The sequence below is a fragment of the Ranitomeya variabilis genome, chromosome 2, assembly GCF_051348905.1.
Source record: "Ranitomeya variabilis isolate aRanVar5 chromosome 2, aRanVar5.hap1, whole genome shotgun sequence".
Lineage (NCBI taxonomy): Eukaryota > Metazoa > Chordata > Amphibia > Anura > Dendrobatidae > Ranitomeya > Ranitomeya variabilis.
The window spans coordinates 1042750942-1042776220 of NC_135233.1; the positions used below are offsets into that span (position 1 = coordinate 1042750942).

The 25279-nt window shown below is 44.0% G+C and overlaps 1 protein-coding gene across 1 annotated transcript in view; it reads left to right on the plus strand.

Moving 5' to 3' along the window:
- The window catches only part of LPIN1 (lipin 1), a 274958-nt gene that overhangs the window by 26616 nt on the left and 223063 nt on the right, over positions 1 to 25279 (plus strand). The gene's annotated exons all lie outside the window — the stretch shown is intronic.

Below are 25279 nucleotides of genomic sequence, written 5' to 3' on the forward strand. Positions count from 1 at the left end.
ACACCTAGTGAGAGAAGAGGTTACTTGGGAAGATTCAGGGGGGTCCCTGTCAGGGGTGGGATCCTGACAGAGGCCTAGCAAAAGGACAGATTGTTACGGAGCCGTGCCCGCACCTCATTGCGGCGGCATCTTAAGAGAGGACACGAAGCGAAGGATATTGTGGAGAAGTGAGAAACGAGATCACAGCACAAAGGCAATAGAACCAGTAGAAGTCGTGCCCCGAGATCGGCAACACCCTACTGAGGCACGTAGCCGGTGGCCGGAACGCCGAGAAAGTAACAGACTCTACGCATTACTTTGAACCAACGGCAGGGCAGTTAACTCTAGGTTGGCTGTCTCACCTTTTTCACCTAATGAAAACGGAGGCAATTGTGGGAGAGGGGCGTCTCTAGGGTCCCTATAAAATAACTCCAGGCCTACCCCGTCATATGGGTGCGTCCTATCCATATCATCTGGGGGACGGAGAGAGAAAGAACAGAAACATACACGACAGTTGTGAGGACTATCCCGTGGTGCTCAGCAGGGAAGTACTACAACACCCAGGCACTAGTAGGTAGGCAACTGATTTCCACCTGCAAAGGGAACTCTGGGTGTGCCTTCGGACCGGCCGGTCTCAGCCAGCCCAGTTAACAGTGCTCTGGATTGCGGATGCTGAAGCCTTCAGTAAAGAGGTAAAGAGACTGCAACCCTGTGTCCTCGTTATTTACTGCGACCTACACCGTCATCTACATCTTTAATTGGGCGCCCCTTAGCAGGGCCACGGACCGGGTCAGGCCACCGTGACATCCCCAGAACCGAGAGAGAGACCCGATTCCGAGTACCCCGCTGCCCTGCGTTTGGGGGCCGCTCCAAATACACCAGAGGGGACAAGGGGCCGGATGTTACACACCAGTGGCAACGAAGGGGCCAGATGTTATACACCAGAGGCGACGAAGGGGCTGGATGTTACACACCAGAGGGAAAGAGGGGACTGATGTTATTCACCAGTGGGGCGAGGGGCTGAATGAAAAAGCTGTATTCAATGATAAGGAAGCGTCCATAAACTTTTTCCCATAGTAATCTATGTCTGCATTTATGTATCTACCTAAATATCTGTTCTAGTGATGGAAACATTTCCTCCCAATTTATGCTCCTATCCTACAAGTATTTTCAAGTTACAAAGCCTCCTCCTGTAATTACGGAGCAGAGCACCTGCATTCACATTTCTTGAGCGTTGTTTTGGAGATAAGAAAGGAAATGTTTTAATCGAGGTACAGTATGAACGTTATCAGCACCGCTCACAACATGCAGAGAACGTGCACCAGAAATAACCTGGTCTCCAGAATAGAAGTTAAATGGAGACACTTAGACACTTGGAAGCTAGTATAGCACCAACACCGCCATCTCCCAGTGTCAGACTGCCCAATCTGATGCATTAAGAAGTGCAGCTTGTGATGCAGAAATGATGCCTGAAAATAAAGTGGTCACTTACCTTAAACATCTGCAGTCAGGGGATGACGGTTAGGTTTTTGTCAGCCACTAGTTTTATGATATCGGTGGTGCTCTGTGCATAACTTCTGTAGGAATCCATTAATGTCATGGAGCAATAGCTCGTAGCTGCCTGCTCAGGCACGTGCCACTCTCAGCTGTGTTAGCCCTACTTTACAGCCCTACTACTTGTTCCTTGAGTAAAATCCTAAAATCCTGCTGACAGGTTTCCATTAAAGGAGTTCTATATTATTGACCTATTTTTGGATAGGTTCTCACTGTAACATCAGTGGTAGACCGAGACCAGATACCCCCAGCTGTTATCGCCTCCACCAGTGGTTGGATACACAGCGTATGGCACGGACAAGCACAGCTCTTATACAGTGATTTAGCTGCTGCCAATAATAATAATAGTAATAATTTTATTTGTATAGTGTAAAGTGCTACAGAGGTAGTCGTGACCGAGTCGGTGTCACTTCATGCTGTAACAAGATGGCACGGGGTGGTAGTCATAGCTGAGTCCACCAGGTCACAATCAGTGAGCACCCCGGCCCCTTGCACATGAAAAGACAGTTCCAGTCCCAGCCCCAGGTCACAGTGGGTCACCTCAGAATCATGGCTGCTCTCCACGTTGGAATGGCGTCCTCCAGATGCACAATACATCAAACTCTTTAGAGCCCAACAGTGGCAACTTGTTTAATAAAGATGAGTAATAGAAGAAGGAACACAATCCCTGATCTGTCCCTATTCACAGCAACTGCTGCAGCAACAGAGGCAATGGCTCCCAGTCGACTCACAGGAGCTAAAAGTCTCTTATGGGGCATACTCACAGTCCTTGTGCCCACTGCCCAGTAGTCCACTGGCAGCTGGTAGTCCCCAGCTAGGGGTACTTTCCCTCTGTCCCAAATGGGAACCCACACGTGCCCCAGATTGGCGCTCCTGTCCCAGACAGGGACACACATATGCCCCAGACGGGGGCTCCTTCTGTCCCAAGTGGGGACACACCTAGGCCCCAGACGGGAGTCCTTTCTGTCCCAGAGGGGGACAGACCTCTTGCCTCAGGCCATGCTGCCTGAGCTCTAACCAGGAAGCAAGAGCCTCCTGCTCCCTTGAGGCTCCAAATCCAGCCCCCTAAATTAACCTGTGCTTACCCTGAACTAATCACATACATTTGAAATGGTACAATATTAGGGCATTGCAAACACAGCATATACATTTAATACAGACACATTTATACATATTACTGCACAACCCGCAGTCGGGGCACTGCATGGGGGTCTCCACCACCTCCTTACAATGCTATGGCACTTTACAGGGAAATTGTATGGGCCCTGGCTGGGTGTTGATGTTGGTTTTGTGTGGGCCTTGTGACATGCAGGCCACCTTTAGTCAATGGTATTGACTGGCCAGGGCCACGACTTCCAGAGATCAATGAAGGAGACTTTCGTCCAAACATGGGAACTTTTCTGAGCTTAATAAGGATTATGGACAAGGGATAGCGAGTACACAGTTGTAAGCTCAGCATGTTTCATTCACAGCAAGAAGCCTTTTCACTGACATCGTTTCCTTCCACTGTAGTCTTCTCCAGGGCTGTTATACTGGTATAGCACACTGTTTCGCCCTGCTTCATCACAGCCTAGCTTGTCACCACAGTACAGTTCAGCAAGTTTCTCTACACCCAATCAGCGGCTCCGTGTCCTATCAATATGGATTCCCTGGATCCTCCGATTGGGACCCTCACTAATCCCACAGTCTCAGTTCTCTTTAGGTCGGTACCTTCAGTGTTTATCAAGCTCAGGGTTTCTCATGACATGTCCCATCCAAGGACCCCTTTCAGGTGTAAGGCCACTCAGTCATTTCTGTCAGTTCGTGTCTCCTTCTAGCTGTGGATCACCCTTTGGTAGCACTGCACAGTCTTTGCTTTCCAACTTCTCACTAACTCTATTCAGGAAGTAACCTGCCTTCCCTTGCCCTAGCCCCTCCCACTGTGGGCTATTCCCAAACATTAACTGTATTATGACTCTCCCTTTCTCTACCAGCTACCCGTGGCTGGGCAGACTGCAGCTTCATACTAACAATGTAAAACATCTGTATACATATTGCCTATGAGTCGCCCGCCAGGGCCTGGGGTACTCGGCACCGGGTCCGGTCGCACTTAAAAGGGATGTCACGGTGGCTGCGACTCGGTCCGTGCCCTGGGTGCTCAAGTAAAAGGGGGAAAGGTCTTTTAAGGGGAATTGTAAATAAAGTCTATTGTTCATTATGCCACCTGTGGTTTTTCTGTTGGTAGGGACCGACGCTGCTTAAAGGGGTCCTCTGGGGTGATGTTGTGGCAGCAAGATGGTGACTAGTGTTGAGCATTCCGATACTGCAAGTATCGGGTATCGGCCGATACTTGCGGGTATCGGAATTCCGATACCGAGATCCGATACTTTTGTGGTATCGGGAATCGGTATCGGGATTAATATCAATGTGTAAAATAAAGAATTAAAATAAAAAATAGGGATATACTCACCTCTACGGCGGCTCCTGGACTTTACCGCCGTAACCGGGAGCCGTTGTACCTAAGAATGCGCGCTTGAAGGGCCTTAGATGAGGTCACTGCGCTCTGATTGGTCCGTAGCGGTCGCGTGACCGCTACGCGACCAATCACAAAGCAGTGACGTCACCTAAGGTCTTTCAAGCGCTTGAAATACCTTAGAAGACGTCACTGCTTTGTGATTGGTCGCGTAGCGGTCACGCGACCGCTACGGACCAATCAGAGCGCAGTGACCTCATCTAAGGCCCTTCAAGCGCGCATTCTTAGGTACAACGGCTCCCGGTTACGGCGGTAAAGTCCAGGCTGCGTCGGAGGGTGAGTATATCCCTATTTTTTATTTTAATTCTTTCTTTTACACATTGATATGGATCCCAGGGCCTGAAGGAGAGTTTCCTCTCCTTCAGACCCTGGGAACCATACAGGATACCGTCCGATACTTGGTGTCCCATTGACTTGTATTGGTATCGGGTATCGGTATCGGATTAGATCCGATACTTTGCCGGTATCGGCCGATACTTTCCGATACCGATACTTTCAAGTATCGGACGGTATCGCTCAACACTAATGGTGACGCTTCCCACAGGTGAAGCGGGGTTCCCAGGGCTCCCAATGTGTATGACAGGGATGATGTGTTGCCAGTAAATAAAAGAAGACACAGGGTTGCAGTCTTTACCTGATTTACTCGTGGTAGCAGGCCACAGTCCAGGGTACCGGCGGCAACAGGTACAGAACAGTCCAGGCAGCCCGGAAACAAGTGGAAATCCCCTAGGCAGGTCAGGTGGGAGCCTTCCACTATGCGCTGCTTTTCTGTTCCCTTGCTCTCTGTAGTTTGCTGGCAAGGTACTCCTTTCTCTCCTGTCCTGTGACAGTACCTGCAAGGTAGGCAGCTTGAGCCCTTCTCTTGGGGTCTCAGACATGATGACTCCAGGCTCTAACTGCTGCTGTACCTCAGGTGTTGTACGGACAGTTTACGTATAGTCCTATGCCCTCCGGTTCTGCTGTGGACCTTGCAGTTATCCAAAACCTCGGGCTCCCGGGGCCCGATTTCTTGGCTCTGGCTTTTAGGAGGCCCATTCGTAGCCTCCTTGAGCCCTCAATCTCTCCTCTGCTCCTTTCCTGTCTCTTATCTGCACCAGACAATCTCAGACTGTCTGACTCCTCCTCCAGACCAGGATCTACATATATCAGGGAAGCTCCCCTAAAACAGGATTTTGAGCTCCCCCTCCTGGCCTGGAGTCAGAATGTGTTGTGTGTGGGATAACCTACCAAAGGGAATCCCACTTGTCTCCAGACATAGCACTACCCTCCCCGAGAGGAAGGCAGCACCACTGTGGTACCCGAATTCCTGGGGTGCAACACTTACATTAAAACATACATTACAAAGGCAAACATCTTACAGTTCACATGACACAATATGTACACACGACATTATTTAGATTACACATCACATTATACACAGCAGCGATGTCATCAAGGGGGAGCGGTGCAAATTCAAAGAGAACTTGTACAAATAATGTAAGACATAACAGAGAAAGACATTACTTTACAATTTAAAGGGGTTGTCCACTTTCAGGAAAGTTATTTCTAGACTGATTAAAAAATATAAAATGCCAAACTCACCAGGTACTCACCCTCCCTGGGTCCAGTACTTGCTTCCTGACGCTGCTGTGGTCCTGGTGTTTTGACTACAGCAGTGACTTTACACCAAGCTCTAGCCAGTCACTGACCTCTTTGCTCATGCACGACGTTGAGCTCAGTGACTGGCTAGAGCGGTGATGCGCACTGTTGATGTGACATCACTGCTGTAGTTCAATCATCGGGATCGGGTACGACAGTAACAGTTTTTGCATATTATCTCCAATTCAATTGAAGCTGAAAACAGCTGATTGGTGGAGGTGCCGGGTGTCAGCCCCCCACCGATCTAATATTGATTTCCTATCCTGAGGATAAGTCCTCATTGTAAAAGTAATGAAAAACCCCTTTAATATAACTGGTAGTCTATAACGTGTGGTCAACATTATTAGCACCTTGAAATACTTAATATAAAAAAATCTATGATCAGTAGAATGTTTTAATATGATGTCCAAAGCGGACCTGCCATCACACATGCAATCATTTAATTAAAAAAAAAAACGAAGAAGAAGATTATAGCCCATTGCAGGCCAATGTAAAAGAGTTCATTTTACCCTCCTAACCAGACAGTATTGGATATGTGATTTGGGTCATTATCCTAGCTTTCTTACAAAATTTGGAGGCATAGAGATGATCGAATCTTTTGAAATTCAAATTCATGGGTTCGATATATTTTTCCAAAACAGTTGATTCGCAGCTATTTGATTTTAGACGAATTAAAATACTGCAAAGATTCTAATTATCTGTGTGTAACACTCTGAGGTCTCCTAGGACTGTATCCAACCCGTTTTAGCCTCTAACGCAAACACAGCCTTGGTGATGTCAAAGTGACCTCACCACAAAAATAGATGGTAAATCAGTGGTAACAAACAGCCCATTAAATACACTGACAGTTTTCATGTTTTTTAAACTTAAACACCAGTCTAAAAATCATCCATTTTATGGTATGTTGACTTGTAGGTTTTTATGTGTTTTTTTCTGTGTGAAAAAACACAGGCTATAAGCTAGAAAAATGCTATGTGAATTATGTGTTTTTAGTGTTGTGTCATTTTGATCACAATGGAGAAAAACTGCAGTAAAAACCCTAAAAGAATTGACATAATGTGTTTTTTAACAAACGCACCACAGGTCAATGATATTTTAGAAATCACAATCATTTTGCTGTTTTTATAAAATGATGTACATGGGGAAAAATGCATCTAAAACACTTCACGTGAACAAGCCCACAGTCAGTTGTGGTCAATCAAACTATTCTGTGTGTAACACCGATGGTGTCGCTGACAGAGGTAACATAATCCAGCTGTTACTAAGACGAGTGTCTTATACCAGTTGTCTTATATTCCATAACGCCCTCTGCGTACACTCCACTACTATGCTTGTTGGACTCAAAGGAGGTCATGTGTAACCTGTAAGAGGGTGCCAGGGCCGTAGTCATGGCCAAGCACTCCGGTGTATCTGTGCCTTGGCCTCCTCTCACATGAAAACAGCAATCATTAACCTGCGTACCTGTGTCTTCTCCCACTGCGCCATCAGGGATACCACTGTAGTGTTGAGGCCTTTCTGCAATTGGCTTCACAACAATTGAGACACAGTCTGGTTCAAATGCAACATGTGAAACTTTACTTGAATAACTTGGCAGCACATTTTTGTCAGTAACAACATCAACAGCAAGTCCCATGCAGTTCTCATTTTGTTCTTTCCATGCACTCAATTCCATGTCCTCCAGTACATTACAGAGTAATAGTGCCTTAGGCGGTATCACAGTGTTCTCCCTGTTCAGACTCACTGTGCCTGGGGATTCTCTAGTCCGTTTCGCCCCGGTTCTGAGAGCATCAACCCATGCAATAAACTGCCACATGTTGATCAATCTGCGCCCTGTACTATTCCGGGACGCATCCTTACTCCAGCTAAGAACTGCTGCAATCCTGCTGCTTGATACCATACTTCTGTCCTATAGACTCCGAATGGCTAAGATTCCCTTCTTATAACATTACGTGGCTGCTGTGGTGTCCTGGGCCTAGAGCCCATGTGGACTATTCGGGTGCCTGAGCCCTTCTGCCTTCCTGAAGGAAACGTTCCTAACTTACCACACAGTAGCCCCTCCTATGTTAACCATTTCCTACACTACGCCTGTGGATGGAAGCTCTGTACTCTATAATGCCCCATCTAGTAACCAACCCATAAACTGCACTTACCCTATACACTATACATAAAAGCACAAATATACAATAATCGTTCAGCAAGAATGGTAATACACATAGCAGTGTAGCAGTACCCAAAAAATATTATACCTAGACATATATAAATAGCAGGTGGTTACGGAACAAGAGAGAAAGGTAGGGCACAACAGAAACATTGTCTACTCCCCTACAGTACTACTCCCTGGGATGGTGGCTTCTGGAGCTCAAAATGGCTGACTGGTGAGGGTGCCAGGTGCCGGATTTCAGACCTCCCCTGATTTGATATTGAAGACTTATCCTAAGGATTGGTCATCAATATTATAAGTCCAGAAACAACAACTGTTTTATCTGTTAATATTCTTAGTAATTTAAGGTGTTTTCCAAGACTTGGGCAAGTCTTAAGCAGTTGACTAAATGATGTTTCGCTGACAGGAATCTTTCCCAAGTCACTCATGCGCACTCAGCCTGCTGAGCATACGTTTTCAATGGAAAAAAAGAGATGAAGTCTCATCCTGGCACTGGTGGAATTTCTACCGTGGACACGAGAGATCATTTTTTTGATGACGTTAAGCAAAAGTCAGCCAAACCCAGCTGAACACTAATATGTGTGGACACCTTTAGAAAAGCTTATGGTAGTGGTGGTCATGTAAAAATCTAAATTACTTCCCTAATGGTGGTTTTATCCTCCAAAATAATAATAATACTTCATGTGAAAGATTCGCACGGAAATTGTCCCCAGGGAGAGCAACAGAGAACAGATTGTAAATCCTACAGGGAGAAACAGCTGATCTTATCTATAACATTATGTGCTGAAGAAATCATAGTAAATAGTGACATACTAATTAATAATACAAGAAGTGATGATATAATGCATCATCCATATCGCTGATGATGTGCTGCTAGCTGCCTTCTATGGGCCTACACTAACTAGAATACGCAAAGTGGAAGGAAACAGCGACACCATGTGGCAGATAAACAAAGCGCACAACTTAACCCTCAAAAAACGTTTCTGATTAACCCCTTTCCGTTCGCATTTTAGTTTTTTTTAAATTTCCCGTCTTTCAAAGAGCTATACATAGTTACATAGTTACATAGTTACATAGTTATTAAGGTTGAAGGAAGACTGTAAGTCCATCTAGTTCAACCCATAGCCTAACCTAACATGCCCTAACATGTTGATCCAGGGGAAGGCAAAAAAACCCCATGTGGCAAAGAGTAACTCCACCATGGGGAAAAAAATTCCTTCCCGACCCCACATACGGCAATCAGACTAGTTCCCTGGATCAACGCCTTATCAAGGAATCTAGTGTATATACCCTGTAACATTATACTTTTCCAGAAAGGCATCCAGTCCCCTCTTAAATTTAATTAATGAATCACTCATTACAACATCATACGGCAGAGAGTTCCATAGTCTCACTGCTCTTACAGTAAAGAATCCGCGTCTGTTATTATGCTTAAACCTTCTTTCCTCCAGACGTAGAGGATGCCCCCTTGTCCCTGTCTCAGGTCTATGATTAAAAAGATCACCAGAAAGGTCTTTGTACTGTCCCCTCATATATTTATACATTAAAATAAGATCACCCCTTAGTCTTCGTTTTTCCAAACTAAATAGCCCCAAGTGTAATAACCTATCTTGGTATTGCAGACCCCCCAGTCCTCTAATAACCTTGGTCGCTCTTCTCTGCACCCGCTCCAGTTCAGCTATGTCTTTCTTATACACCGGAGACCAGAACTGTGCACAGTATTCTAAGTGTGGTCGCACTAGTGACTTGTATAGAGGTAAAATTATGTTCTCCTCATGAGCATCTATGCCTCTTTTAATACATCCCATTATTTTATTTGCCTTTGTAGCAGCTGCCTGACACTGGCCACTGAATATGAGTTTGTCATCCACCCATACACCCAGGTCTTTTTCATTGACGGTTTTGCCCAGAGTTTTAGAATTAAGCACATAGTTATACATCTTATTACTTCTACCCAAGTGCATGACCTTACATTTATCCCCATTAAAGCTCATTTGCCATTTATCAGCCCAAGCTTCTAGTTTACATAAATCATCCTGTAATATAAAATTGTCCTCCCCTGTATTGATTACCCTGCAGAGTTTAGTGTCATCTGCAAATATTGAAATTCTACTCTGAATGCCCCCTACAAGGTCATTAATAAATATGTTAAAAAGAAGAGGGCCCAATACTGACCCCTGTGGTACCCCACTACTAACCGCGACCCAGTCCGAGTGTGCTCCATTAATAACCACCCTTTGTTTCCTATCCCTGAGCCAGCTCTCAACCCACTTACACATATTTTCCCCTATCCCCATTACTCTCATTTTATGTAACAACCTTTTGTGTGGCACCGTATCAAAAGCTTTGGAAAAGTCCATATATACTACGTCCACTGGGTTCCCTTGGTCCAGTCCGGAACTTACCTCTTCATAGAAGCTGATCAAATTAGTCTGACATGAACGGTCCCTAGTAAACCCGTGCTGATACTGGGTCATGAGGTTATTCCTCTTCAGATACTCCAGTATAGCATCCCTTAGAATGCCCTCCAGGATTTTACCCACAGTAGAGGTTAAACTTACTGGCCTATAATTACCGAGTTCAGTTTTTGCCCCTTTTTTGAATATTGGCACCACATTTGCTATACGCCAGTCCTGTGGTACAGACCCTGTTATTATGGAGTCTTTAAAGATTAAAAATAATGGTCTATCAATGACTGTACTTAGTTCCTGCAGTACTCGGGGGTGTATCCCATCCGGGCCCGGAGATTTATCAATTTTAGTTATTTTTAGACGCCGTTGTACTTCCTGCTGGGTTAAGCAGTTGACATTTAATGGGGAATTTTTATCACTAGTCATTTTGTCTGCCATGGGATTTTCTTTTGTAAATACTGATGAAAAAAAGTCATTTAGCATATTGGCTTTTTCCTCATCCTCATCCACCATTTCACCCAGACTATTTTTAAGGGGGCCAACACTGTCATTTTTTAGTTTCTTACTATTTATATAGTTAAAGAATATTTTGGGATTATTTTTACTCTCTCTGGCAATGAGTCTCTCTGTCTCAATCTTTGCTGCCTTGATTTGCTTTTTACAGAATTTATTTAATTTTCTGTATTTATTTAATGCCTCCTCACTACCTAAACGTAAAAACTATACGTTTTTATTTTCCCGTCAACATAGTCATGCGAGGGCTTGTTTTTTGCAGGATGTGATACTGTTTTGAATGATATCATTCACGCTACCATATAATGTACTAACTGGAGAAAAAAATCAAATGGAATTAAATGGTGAAAAATAGCACAATTCCACCATTTTTCCAGGGATTCGTTTTTAGAACTTTTTTTTTATGTTTTATCAAATTTTAAAAATTCAGAACTCTAAAAAAGTTCTGGTTTGTGTCCCTGTTTTCTGAGACTTTTTTTTTCAATGGAACTGGATGAGACAATTCTGGCTTTTGGTTATTTTTATTTTCGGCGGTCAAAGTATACATCATATAACTCGACAGCCTGATAGATCGCACACGGGAATACCAAATATTTGCCTTTTTGTATATACATATGTTTACATTTTTATATTTCTTTAATTTCTTCTTTTTTTTAGTGTCTCTAGTGTCTGCAAAAGAAAAGAGACAGCACACGGATGCCCGCTGTGTTGCATCCATGTGCTGACCGTTGTCCATATTCACTAAAAAGGTGTTTTTTTATTTAAGTGGTGAGATGGGTGTATCTTATGACGAGCTTCCGGCTCACGCAATTTAAATGTAGCTGTCAGAGATTGACAGCGGCATCCAACATGTTAATAGTCGTGGGTAGATCCACCCACAGCTGTTAGAGGCACAAGACAGCTGATCAGATCAAAATGCCGGCTCCGAGCCCACATCAAATGCAGGGAGCTGACCTTGGACGTATCTATACATCTAAGATTATAAAGAGGTTAAAGGGAACCTGTCATCTCGGAAAACACCATTAACTTGCAGATATAGGGACAATCTGCAGGTAAATAATGTTGCAAATGCTGACTGCCGGCATTACAGAATGTGTAGCTACCTGGAGAAAATGAATTTATTTCCTCCCTGCAGCTGCCAACTTTCGATCATGCAATATTCAACCTGCCCTATACTATAAGCAGTGGCGGTAGACATGCTATGACACTTTGATTAACAGTTCGCTGTGTGCAGATGCTCTGAAGAGCTGTCAATCAGCCTGTGCTCATGAAGACTGACAGTTCAGGTCAACAGCATGTTAAACTATCTGCTCTCCAATGCTCTTAGCAAAAATAGCTTTGCCTCTGCAGCATCAGAGGAGCGCAACAGTACAGAGTATGGCCGGATCTATCAATCCTCCTGCTTCAGAGCAGCACTTGCAAGTTGTAAAGCAAAAAGCTTGTAAGTGCTACTCTTCTTCCCTAGGAAACTTTTGCAACGGGCAGTAAACGTTAGTATTAAAAATCTCTGATGTTCTTGAGAATGGAGACTATTTTTACTGTGGGTTGGAGCGGAATGGGTTAAGAATAGGCCCACATGACAGGCATTGGGTCATGGGTAAAATGATTAATGATAGGTCGTTATTGAATTGGGACAGTGGGGGGTGGAAGGGGCAAAAAAGGGAGTATATAAAGGAAATGTGCGGGAGATAAGCAATTTTAGGGAAACACAAAGTCATGAGTACCACCCACCCACCCTGTAAATGGCATGTTGGCTTTCTAGTGGTAAACTAAAAAATAATAAAAAATGTTTGTTTTGCTCATTTAGAATTTTTTCTCCTAACTCGCGGTGGCCGAGGCAGTGTGGGGGGTCCTTGGAGTTGGTGAAATTTGTTGTGGGGGGAATTTATTATTTATTATTAAAGTCTCCTGTTTTTTATTATTATAATTTAGAAGGTACAATGCTGGAAAGTGATTTAATCGGGGAATGTTTTGAATGGAACAAATTGGACATACACTGTCATGGGATTCTGAGAATGTAAAATGAAAAGGTTCTGTAACTTTATAATACATTTTGGGCCCAAGTCACTAAAGGGGTATTCTCAAGTTGTCTCTCTTGAGCAACTCCTGAACTTTTGTACTTATGTAGAAGTTTAGGACTTCATATACTTAATGGCCGCACCAAGGGAGACTCTAAGAAGCTATACAATAAACTCCCATGAAGGCAGGAATGTAGACGACTATGTCATTATGAATATGGTTCCGGCAATTATTGGCGCCTTCATAGTCATGCCACAAATGCACCTGTCAGATCACAGCCAACTTCTTCTGTACATGAAATCTACAAAGAAATAATCTGCAGAAAAACCTCAGCAGAGTGGCCTCTTCTACCTACCCCTATCCTATAAATGGTCCAAGATGTCAGCAATAAAATATAAAGAGGTTCCAAGCAGACCTGAAATATAGGAGATGCTCCACCACTTCTACAGCTAACGCAGAAGGCATGCATCAAGCTGCAAAAGACCTCAAAGATATATTCTACAACATGGCCAAATTATCTGATCTGAGAAAAGCAAACTACAAGAGGCAAAAAGAAAAACAGATCAATGGATAAAATACACGGAAAACACAGAGACTCCAACCACCTGTGTCTGAGCGATACCTGCGATACCATACAAAGTCAGTACAAAACCATTCTCTGGGGGAAGAAGCAGGGGCGGACCTACCGCCGGTTCAACCGGTGCAGCCGCACCGGGGCCCGGAGGTGGAGGGGGGCCCTTGCAGGCAGGGACATACAGGGGCCCGGCTTTGTGCTGCTGCAGTAGATCGGTGCACGGGTGCAGGCCCCGCACTGTATTAGCAGTGTACAAGTGCCTGCCGGCATCCTCCTATTGCAGACACAGCAGGAGCCTGTGTGTCTGCTGATCTGACGTCACCTGCGCGCCGGAGAGGAGAGATGAAGTTAGTAGAAAGCCATGGGGTCCCGGGCAGGAGGTATGTGACGGGCTTCATCTCACTCCTGCTTTCTTATCTGCTTTCTGTAGAGGATCTCTCTGTACTGTGAGATTTATTGCACCACCTTAAGTTTACATACAGATAAGGTCTCGGCTCCAGCGTCACCCGATCTGCATGTAAGCTGAAGCTGCAGCAATAAGGCTAGGTTCACATTGCGTTAGGGCAATCCGTTAAGCGCATAGCGCTAGCGAATTGCGCTAACGCAATGCTTCTCTAGGGTCCGCGTTCGGCGTCCCCGCTAGCGCAGATCCCCGATCTGCACTAGCGAGGAACGGACCTCAGGCGCGCCGCGGACGCTGCAAGCAGCGTCCGAGGTCCGTCACTCAAATGACGCGACATCGCTAGCGCCCGCCCAATGTGGGCGTGCGCTAGCGATGCGCTCACCATTACAGGCTATGGCGGCATTAACGGACTACGTTAACACCGCGTTATGCCGCGGTGTAACGTAGTCCGTTAAACGCGGTCACATAACGCAATGTGACCCTAGCCTTAGTCACAGTGATCCTCACCCTGCACTGTGTGACCCTGAGCCCGGCTCCAGGACATCCCACATTATATATCAGATATATATTTGTACTATGTGCACATATATAGTGTTATGTGCACTGAGCACTGACCAGGCTGCAGGAACTCACATTATAATATAGTATAATATAGTATATTATAATGGTCAGTGCTCAGTGTATATAACACTATATATGTGCACATAGTACAGTGCACAGTATATACAGTATGGAGCCTCATGTGCAGTCATTATACAGTATGGAGCATCATGTGCGGTCATTATACAGTATGGAGCATCATGTGCGGTCATTATACAGTATGGAGCCTCATGTGCAGTCATTACACAGTATGGAGCATCATGTGCGGTCATTATACAGTATGGAGCATCATGTGCGGTCATTATACAGTATGGAGCATCATGTGCGGTCATTATACAGTATGGAGCATCATGTGCGGTCAATATACAGTATGGAGCATCATGTGCAGTCATTATACAGTATGGAGCATTATGTGCGGTCATTATACAGTATGGAGCATCATGTGCGGTCATTATACAGTATAGAGCATCATGTGCGGTCATTATACAGTATGGAGCATCATGTGCAGTCATTATACAGTATGGAGCATTATGTGCGGTCATTATATAGTATGGAGCATCATGTGCGGTCATTATACAGTATGGAGCATCATGTGCGGTCATTATACAGTATGGAGTATTATGTGCGGTCATTATACAGTATGGAGCATCATGTGCGGTCATTATACAGTATAGAGCATCATGTGCGGTCATTATACAGTATGGAGCATCATGTGCGGTCAATATACAGTATGGAGCATCATGTGCAGTCATTATACAGTATGGAGCATTATGTGCGGTCATTATACAGTATGGAGCATCATGTGCGGTCATTATACAGTATGGAGCATCATGTGCGGTCATTATACAGTATGGCGCATCATGTGCGGTCATTATACAGTATGGAGCCTCATGTGCGGTCAATATACAGTATGGAGCATCATGTGCGGTCATTATACAGTATGGAGCATCATGTGCGGTCATTATACAGTATGGCGCATCATGTGCGGTCATTATACAGTATGGAGCCTCATGTGCGGTCAATATACAGTATGGAGCATCATGTGCGGCCATTATACAGTATGCAGCATCATGTGCGGTCATTATACAGTATGGAGCATTATGTGCGGTCATTATACAGTATGGAGCATTATGTGCGGTCATTATACAGTATGGAGCCTCATGTGCGGTCATTATACAGAATGGAGCATCATGTGTGGCCATTATACAGTATGGAGCATCATGTGCGGTCATTATACAGTATGGAGCATTATGTGCGGTCATTATACAGTATGGAGCATCATGTGCGGTCATTATACAGTATGGAGCATCATGTGCGGTCATTATACAGTATGGAGCATCATGTGCGGTCATTACACAGTATGGAGCATCATGAGGGGTCATTATACAGTATGGAGCATCATGTGCGGTCAGTATACAGCATGGAGCATCATGTGCGGTCATTATACAGTATGGAGCATCATGTGCGGTCATTATACAGTATGGAGCATCATGTGCGGTCAATATACAATATGGAGCATCATGTGCGGCCATTATACAGTATGGAGCATCATGTGCGGTCATTATACAGTATGGAGCATCATGTGCGGTCATTATACAGTATGGAGCATCATGTGTGGCCATTATACAGTATGGAGCATCATGTGCGGTCATTATACAGTATGGAGCATTATCTGCGGTCATTATACAGTATTGACCATCATGTGTGGCCATTATACAGTATGGAGCACTGTGTGGCCATATTTTTTTATTTATAATTATTCTTTACGAAAGTGTGATCAGCAGTGCTAAATGGGTGTGGTTGGGACGTGGATATGGGTGTGACTAGTTATGAATGGGTGTGGCCAGAGGCGTGGCCTAAAATTTGCAACGCGCCACAAGCTTGGTCCCTCTTTCCCATCTTCAAAAGTTGGGAGGTATGATGCTGGGCAGGGAGGGGGGCCCAGACACATTTCTTGCACAGGGGCCCAAAGCTGTCAGTGTCCGCCACTGGGAAGAAGCAAGGTTACATCTCCACTAAATTTAACCAACTCCAGGACACCATCCAAGACAGGTCCTCCTGGAAACTATGGAACAACATGGAACAAAAAGCAAGAAAGACAACATCCATATCCAAAATAACAAAATCTGTCTTCAGTACTTCAGAGACCTCTACAAAGACATCCCGAAGGAAGAACTAAGCCAAGAATAGAAAAACATAACAGCAAAACAAAAAGCAATGGAGGAAGAAGTCAACAATTTCCAAATCCCTCTGGATACACCAAGCACACTACAGGAAGTTACTGAGATAATCTCTTCCATAAGGTGTAGAAATGCCAGTGGTCTGGATGGAATCCCACCAGAAATGCTGATATACAGCCCACCAGAGATACCAGCTGCAATGTCTAAGCTGTTTAATATTGGGCTGAGTGCTGGCTACTCTCCTCATACCTGGAACCAAGGCCTCATCTCACCCATCCACAAGAGTGGGGACAGATATGACCCTGCCAAGTACAGAGGCATAAGTGTCAGCGGAAACCTGGGAAAACGATTCAACAGCATCCTGAACAAGATTATCCCCAGTTTCCTCACTGATCACAACATCCTCAGCAAAAGCCATGACCGCGTATCGCCAATGCAGGATCCTTTCCGTCATGAATCCTCAACCCCAACTACCTTGCTCCCTTTTAAACCATACCCCTTTTAACTACCCAATGAATTGACACGAAGACATAAATTTCTTTTGGATAATTTGGCCACAGCGGCCATTTTATTAACAAACAAATACATTAATAACAACATGTAAACATTGTAAATATAAAACCTCGAGGGGAGGGTTCTTGGAGCAAAAAATCTGGCTCATAATAGGCCGAAAGCCTACCACAAAATTTAACCAAAAACACGTATTTACCCTCAGCCGTAACCACCAGCTCGAGGGCACCATGTAACCCGTTTCGGGCAAACCAACCCCAAAGCTCCCGAGGTAAACACCCCATCCAGAGCCTGTAACAAAAGCCAGATCAACCCTATAAGCATCATCACCAACTCCAAGAACCCCACCCCCCGCCAATCCGCCACTGTGACGATAATAACAAAAAATTCCTTCCCTGATAAATAGAACTTAAAAAATTGCAAACAAAATTGAAAATAACAAAACACGAAGACCCCCACCAAAATTATGTTCCCTCGGATTGCCACCAAAGGGAGGGTGGGAGGGACTCACTTCGCCTGTCTCTGACCGACTGACCCCCTTTCCCGCACTTTTCCCCAGGTCCCCTCCTCTCAATCCCATAGAACTCCCCGCCCCAGTTCCTATCCACCAATCCTGAGCCTCCCATTTTAACTTTTCAAAAATTACTACCCTGCTCCCCATGGCAACGCAGTCATGTGGGGGCTTCCTTTTAGCTGCGCCCCATACAGCCCCCCCTCTAGTGGGGTTCATACCAAACCACCGCACCACAGACCACATCTATACTCTGCACAGCCTCATTCAGAACCACATCAACAACACAAAGCATAAGAAGATATACGCCTGTTTTGTGAACTTTAAAAAGGCCTTCGATTCAACATGGCACCCAGGCCTCTTCCTGAAACTGCTGGAGAGCGGAATAGGAGGGAAGACATATGATGTCATCAACAGTTCCTACACAGAGAACCGCTGCAGAATACTCCATGACGCCAAGGAGTAATTCTTGCTGTATGCAGATGACTTGTTGCTGCTGTCATCAACCAAGAAAGGTCTCCAAGACTACCTGCAAATCTAGGAAAAATTCAGCTCTACATGGGTACTACCCATCAACCCAAAGAAAAGCAGCATCATGGTGTTCCAGAGGAGAAAGACAAGATCGGAACCAGCACCCTTCATTTGTGTTAAACAACTGTACTCTTTTAGGAATGGACAAATTCATCTACTTGGATCTGGAAATTCAGCAGTCAGAGAACTTCAAACAAGCAATAGAGACCTTGAAGGACAAAGCCTTCAAGACCTTCTATGCCATCTGAAGGAAACTCTACCATCTGAAGCCACAAGTGAGGGCCTGGCTAAAAATCTTCGATGCCATCATCACCCCGATCCTCCTGTTTGGTAGAAAAGTCTGGGGCCCTCACATATACCCAAACTGCTCAAGGTGGGTTTCCATTACAATAGAAATATCCCACCTGGAATTCTGTAATCATCATCTCCGGTAAATGTAAGTGATTGCAGCAGCCAGAACACAAATGGCACAAATACATATGGTGAATATTCTTTGCAAATTAGATGACCTGGAAGGAAATTTGTTTTAATGGTTACCTGTCTCCTGCCCTGTCTAACTGCCATGTTCAACTGCCATGGCGCTTAGAAAAATTCTGCAAAATAGAATAAATCTGCACAAATTTAACTTGTTAGCACTCAATCAACTAGCTTAAGACAACAGGAGACAATAAACAACAGAGACAACAAACAGACTTGTAGATCAACATGGATCATAAAATGTTAAAGTAAGTGTGATGATGACCTTAAAGCATCATGGATTAAAAACAATAGATGAATGAAATATATATATATATATATATATATATATATATATATATATATATATATATATATATATATATATATATATATATATATACGCTGTTTATATTTATATATATATATATATATATATATATATATATATATATATCTCAATTAATAGAATAGATTTGCAGACATGGGAGTGGGATTCAAGCTTCAGAAGGGTTAATACACAGTAGATGAATTAGATATATATACCTGTATGAAGAGAAAATAATTGAGTATTAGATTCATGCCGTGCTTACTTGCCCTGGCACTTACAAAAATTGCACTTGGAATAAATCTGCACGAGGCAGATTCTATGTCCGGCCCACAGATCTTAGCAGCTCATTACCATATTAGTACATTGGCCTCTGCCCACTTATATATCAGTAGCTGAATTTATTCTTTCAACGCTGCCTACTGATATACAGCTCTGGCAAAAATTAAGAGACCACCACATCAAAACCCTGTCATGCATGGTTTTAGCATGTCGTGTACTAGAAAACAGAAAAAAATTCCAAGTGCAGTGAAATTGCAAAAAAAGTGCAGTCCCACACTTGTTTTTTGTTTGGCTTTTTTGCTAGGTTCACTAAATGCTAAAACTAACCTGACATTATGATTCTCCAGGTCAGTACGAGTTCATAGACACCTAACATGACTTATTTTTTACCTAAGGGGTGAAAAAAAATTCCAAACTTTGCTAAAAAAAAAAAAAAAAAAAAGCGACATTTTCCGATACTCGTAGCGTCTCGTTTTTCATGATCTGGGGTCGGTTGAGGGCTTATTTTTTGCGTGCCGAGCTGGCGTTTTTAATTATAGCATTTTGGTGCAGATACGTTCTTTTGATCGCCCGTTACTGCATTTTAATGCAATGTCGCGGACCAAAAAAACGTAATTCTGGCGTTTCGCTACGCTGTTTAGCGATCAGGTTAATGTTTTTTTTTATTGATAGATCGGGCGATCGGGCGATTCTGAACGCGGCGATACCAAATATGTGTAGGTTTGATTTTTTTTTTTATTGATTTATTTTGATTGGGGCGAAAGGGGGGTGATTTAAACTTTTATATTTTTTTTATTTTTTTCACATTTTCTTTAACTTTTTTTTTTTACTTTTGCCATGCTTCAATAGCCTCCATGGGAGGCTAGAAGCAGGCACAGCACGATCGGCTCTGCTACATAGCAGCGATCTGATGTTCGCTGCTATGTAGCAGAATTGCAGGTGTGCTGTGAGTGCCGACCACAGGGTGACGCTCACAGCTGCCGGGGATCAGTAACATAGTTACATAGTTACATAGTTACATAGTTATTAAGGTTGAAGGAAGACTTTAAGTCCATCTAGTTCAACCCATAGCCTAACCTAACATGCCCTAACATGTTGATCCAGAGGAAGGCAAAAAAAAACCATGTGGCAAAGAGTAAGCTCCACATTGGGGAAAAAAATTCCTTCCCGACTCCACATACGGCAATCAGACTAGTTCCCTGGATCAACGCCCTATCAAGGAATCTAGTGCATATACCCTGTAACATTATACTTTTCCAGAAAGGTATCCAGTCCCCTCTTAAATTTAAGTAATGAATCACTCATTACAACATCATACGGCAGAGAGTTCCATAGTCTCACTGCTCTTACAGTAAAGAATCCGCGTCTGTTATTATGCTTAAACCTTCTTTCCTCCAGACGTAGAGGATGCCCCCTTGTCCCTGTCATCGGTCTATGATTAAAAAGATCATCAGAAAGGTCTTTGTACTGTCCCCTCATATATTTATACATTAACATAAGATCACTCCTTAGCCTTCGTTTTTCCAAACTAAACAGCCCCAAGTGTAATAACCTATCTTGGTATTGCAGACCCCCCCAGTCCTCTAATAACCTTGGTCGCTCTTCTCTGCACCCGCTCTAGTCCAGCTATGTCTTTCTTATACACCGGAGACCAGAAATGTGCACAGTATTCTAAGTGTGGTCGAACTAGTGACTTGTATAGAGGTAAAATTATGTTCTCCTCATGAGCATCTATGCCTCTTTTAATGCATCCCATTATTTTGGGTACAGGTTCGGTGTCTAGTTTGGGTCAAGTTCTGATGCCCAAACCGAATTTTGAACTAAAGTTTGTCCAAACCCGACGAATCCAAACATCCACGGGTCCCCTCATCCCTACCTGTGATCTACATGCCCATATATACAGCTTAATGTGATTCATCGTACTGTCAAATTCACTTTAATTAATTAGGTGCCTTTTTCAGCTGCCATGTGTCACTGCAAGAATTGTACTGAAGTCAAGGGCCGGAGTGCATTACTGTCATTATTTACGTCACTTTTTTAGTGTAAATTTTGACAAATTTGTTGGCCTTACCAACCTTGTTGCTATAATAGATCCTACAAAGAGTAAAGGAGTAATAGCCCTCAAAAAGAATAATATTAACTGAGGCTGCATTCAAAAATAAAGTGAAAAAAACTTATTGATCCAATAACCTCACATGAATAATATGGGCAAAAAAGCCCCAATACATATGTAAGGAGATAGACTGGACCGCGGGGACCTGCATGCCGGGTCCGGAACTGAAAGTGCTGCATCCTCTGTTCCCAGGGGGAAGCTTTAGAGAGGTGGACCTTCCCCTGCAGCCTGGGAGAAGCCCTAGTGAGACAGAGCTTCCTGCTGTCACAGGGGCGGGGAGAAACTGAAAATAGCACGCAGCATCGGGAGAATAAGAGAAGGAAGCGCGTGAAGCAGAGTAGTCTGGCATCGGTGGAATGGAGTGCGGAGGGCAGCGTACAGAGCAGCGTGCAAAGTGGTGAGTGGCACGCCCTGCCTCCCCCACCAGAGGGTACCGGTGTGGCGACGAGCCATATAGAAGGAGCCCGGTCGCCAACAGAGAGAGCCGTGCAGAGCCAAGCCGTGCAGAGCCAAGCCATACAGAGTCGTGCAGCACAGCAGAGCCGTGCAGAGCTCTGTCAGCAGAGCAGAGCTAAGCCAGGTGCTGTTCGTGGTGTGATAGTGAGTACCGCACATGCCCCAAGGGTGATTGCATACTTGACAGACCCCTGCATATAGGTCCACCGTTTGCGGACTACCGACTGTCAGCTCCCCGCTACCCTCCACGCTAAGAGGTGACCCTAGTTGAAGGCAGAGACTGCACTGAGTGTGCAATACAGAGAGAGAGAGACGGACGGCTAGGCCAGAGCCCCTCTACGAAGGTCTTGTGTACATCGCGGAGCAATGCTTTGTTCTGGCGGTTCCCCCCAGTGGACTCAGCCTCGTGCTAGCCACCTTTAAGCATGGGGGTACTACCCACTACACAGAGACTACATCGAGACGTCACGCACCGCTGTTGTTGTTGCCACCGTTGGATTCTCACGTGTCACAGACCACGCTGAGACACTACGTGCCGCTGTTGTTGGCGCCACCGTTGGAACCTTGAAATTCCTCACATCAGAAGACTACAGTCCGATAAGTTTAACCTCTGTATTACTGAACTTTCGTTCGTCCCTAACCTACCCTGCCATCCTCCCAGTTCTGTCCCATTCCTTACCTTCACCCTTCAACCCCCTACTCCATGCGAGGAGTATTGTTCTGTGTTAAATAAATACCTTAACTCTTGATCTGCCTCCTGTCCGTGACGACATCCCACGTACCTGCTAGCATCTTACACATAAAAAAAGCAAAGTTACAATGACACGACAAAAAGTTTAATAAAGGGAAATGAATCAAGCAGCACAAGCGCTACTGAACCCCTAGTTAAATTAAGTAAAAATAGCATAATATTGCACTGAGCACAAACTTAATTTGTAAGTACATGCATATCCCCAGACAGGGCATATAGATTGAATTCCTTCCGATCCTTGTGGGCAAGTCAATGTAGTACCACTATAGATAATTATAGCCTTCAGGGATTAAAGTGCCATCCATAGTGCAAACTATTGCTTACCCATGTAGGAAAAGGGGACAGTGAGCAAATGTGCACGCCAAGAAGAGCCCCGACGCGCATTTCACATGATGTAGCTTCCTAGGGGGGCTGTGTGGTCCACCACACCTGTCGCAGATATATATAGGGTGGTCCACCCAATGTAGATGGTGCCGCACTCAAGTGAGCGCATGCGGGGCGGGTAACCGCGTCACTTCTGGCAATCCAGGCCACAGTGTGGGTCAAGGAAAATATTTCCTGTGTCGTCACTGAGCGCAAGGATGCAAGTGGACCGGGGGCACATGCGCACAGTGTGGCAGCCATCTTTGTTGTGGGAAAGAGTGTGGGCACCCGAATCAGGACAAGTTGGTGAGTAAACAAGCTGTAAATATAACAAATAACAACATGGCATAATAACAGCAATGAAACATCATAATAACAACAAGGAATAGATGACTGGCACCAACAGTGTATAGAGATAGAGGAATTCCATATTCAGGATAAAAGTGTCAAACAACAACACTCCTCCATGTTCCTTGCTGCTATAATAGAAAGTTTTTGAAAAGCGGCACAGCTGCCAAAAGTTGCACAATTTTGTGACATTAGAAACAGATGATAAATTGGGGACGTAATGTTAGAAATGTGAGACCCTTCTATCATTCAGTAAACAATCAGCATTTTCAATAAGTGCACAAAACTTTTTTAAGGCGACGTCCACACAAGACATAACTGAGTGGTCTATTGTGGATTTAGCATTTACAACATGGAGATTTTATTGTGGATTTTACTGTAGATTCTGATTCAGGGGTGAAATTTGCTGTGAAAATCCACAACATAAATTGACATGTAGAATTAAAATGTCAATTTTCAACAAGATCATTTTTTTTCCTGGAGTGAAGGGACAAGATTTGGCAAAAAACATTTCTACTACTAGAATACACTGCAGATTTCCTGGAAGATCCAGGCATAATATCCCAGTTTAATTTTCCCTTGTGAGCAAATCGGGATCAGGAAAACGAAACAAGTAACTGCAAGACAATCTGAAAATAACATGTTTACATCTTCTATGATGAGAAGAGGCCTCCGGAAGGCAGGGACCGTGAGGAGTGGTGGACATTCGTATGTAAATTGCTGACAGAAAAGAAATCGTCTATAATTAGTTACAACATTTGGCAGCAAATCAGCAAAAACAAGGTATTGGTATGTTCTCCGGGTCATGTGCGCTGCGAGCTATGCACTGACTCTATACTGTAGCTACATTCCAACGAGCAATGGTTACACGGCCGGCTGACTTTTTCCTGGGGTGATTGGAACCTGTGTGTGTTTTATTTCAAGTTTCTTCTTGATTTCCTGCAGATTTCAGCAGAAACTGTAAGTTCAACGTGGCTACAGCACAATAGCGAACATCCAGCTTCCCTTAGAAAGGTGTCAGAAACCTGACGGTGATCAACAAATTGCTGTCGGCAGGGTCACGACAAGGTGTTTTGGTGCTCTGGGTTAATTACCATAGTCAAATTGATGACTTAAGTTATCACAAAAACTGTTGAGGATTTACAACCCCAACCTTTGACCACGGGTGCAGGTGTAGGTGATGCAGAGGTACTAGTCACATCCAGACCATGGAACCTGTGGGGGTTGAAGAGCCTCATAAGAAGAGACCATTAATATAATATCTCTAACTTTGACTCCTTTCTTCTGTACCACATCATCACTCTCTATAACAACTGTACCCACAGCACTGCCCAATGCCCCCAAATACTCAACTACCAAAATGTAAGTGCCCAAGTAAGCGGATGAAGACGAAAGATGGGTGTACCTAGAAAATGTTAGGACACAAACATAACTTGGGTAAGGGAAACATCAAAACCAAGGCCAGATCCCAGAAATAATTTAGACCCAAGGCCAGACCCCAAAAGTAAACTAGACTCAAGACCAGACCAACAATTTATACAGACCTGAAGTAAGATAAAAAATTAATTAAGGACCCCAGAGTAGACCCCATCTTAATACCAACTCTAGACCAGACCCCAAATTATACAGACTCCATAGAAGACCCTAAAATGAATCGGTGGCACCCAAAGCCATAGCTTAATACAAACACAAGATTGGATCTAAAATCAGTCAAGACTGCAAAATTATTACAAATCCAAAGTAAGGACCTAAAGTTAATACAGACCTGAGACAAAACCATAAATTAATATAGACCACAGATCAGAACCCAAAATGTAATCAGATCCAAGAATAGAGCCCAAAACTTCACTCGAAACACAGAAAAAAACACAAATTTAATATGGAACTAAGGTAGAATCCTAAAATTTATACAGACCCCCAGATTAGACTCTCCAAAAAAATACAGCCCTGAGACCTCAAAATTATACAGGCTTCATACAAGACCACGTGAAAAATACAGATCCTAGACAAAATTAATATTGACCCTTGATCAGACTGCAAATTTTTACAACAAAACCAAAGAAATAGGCCGGAGCAAAAGTTGGTA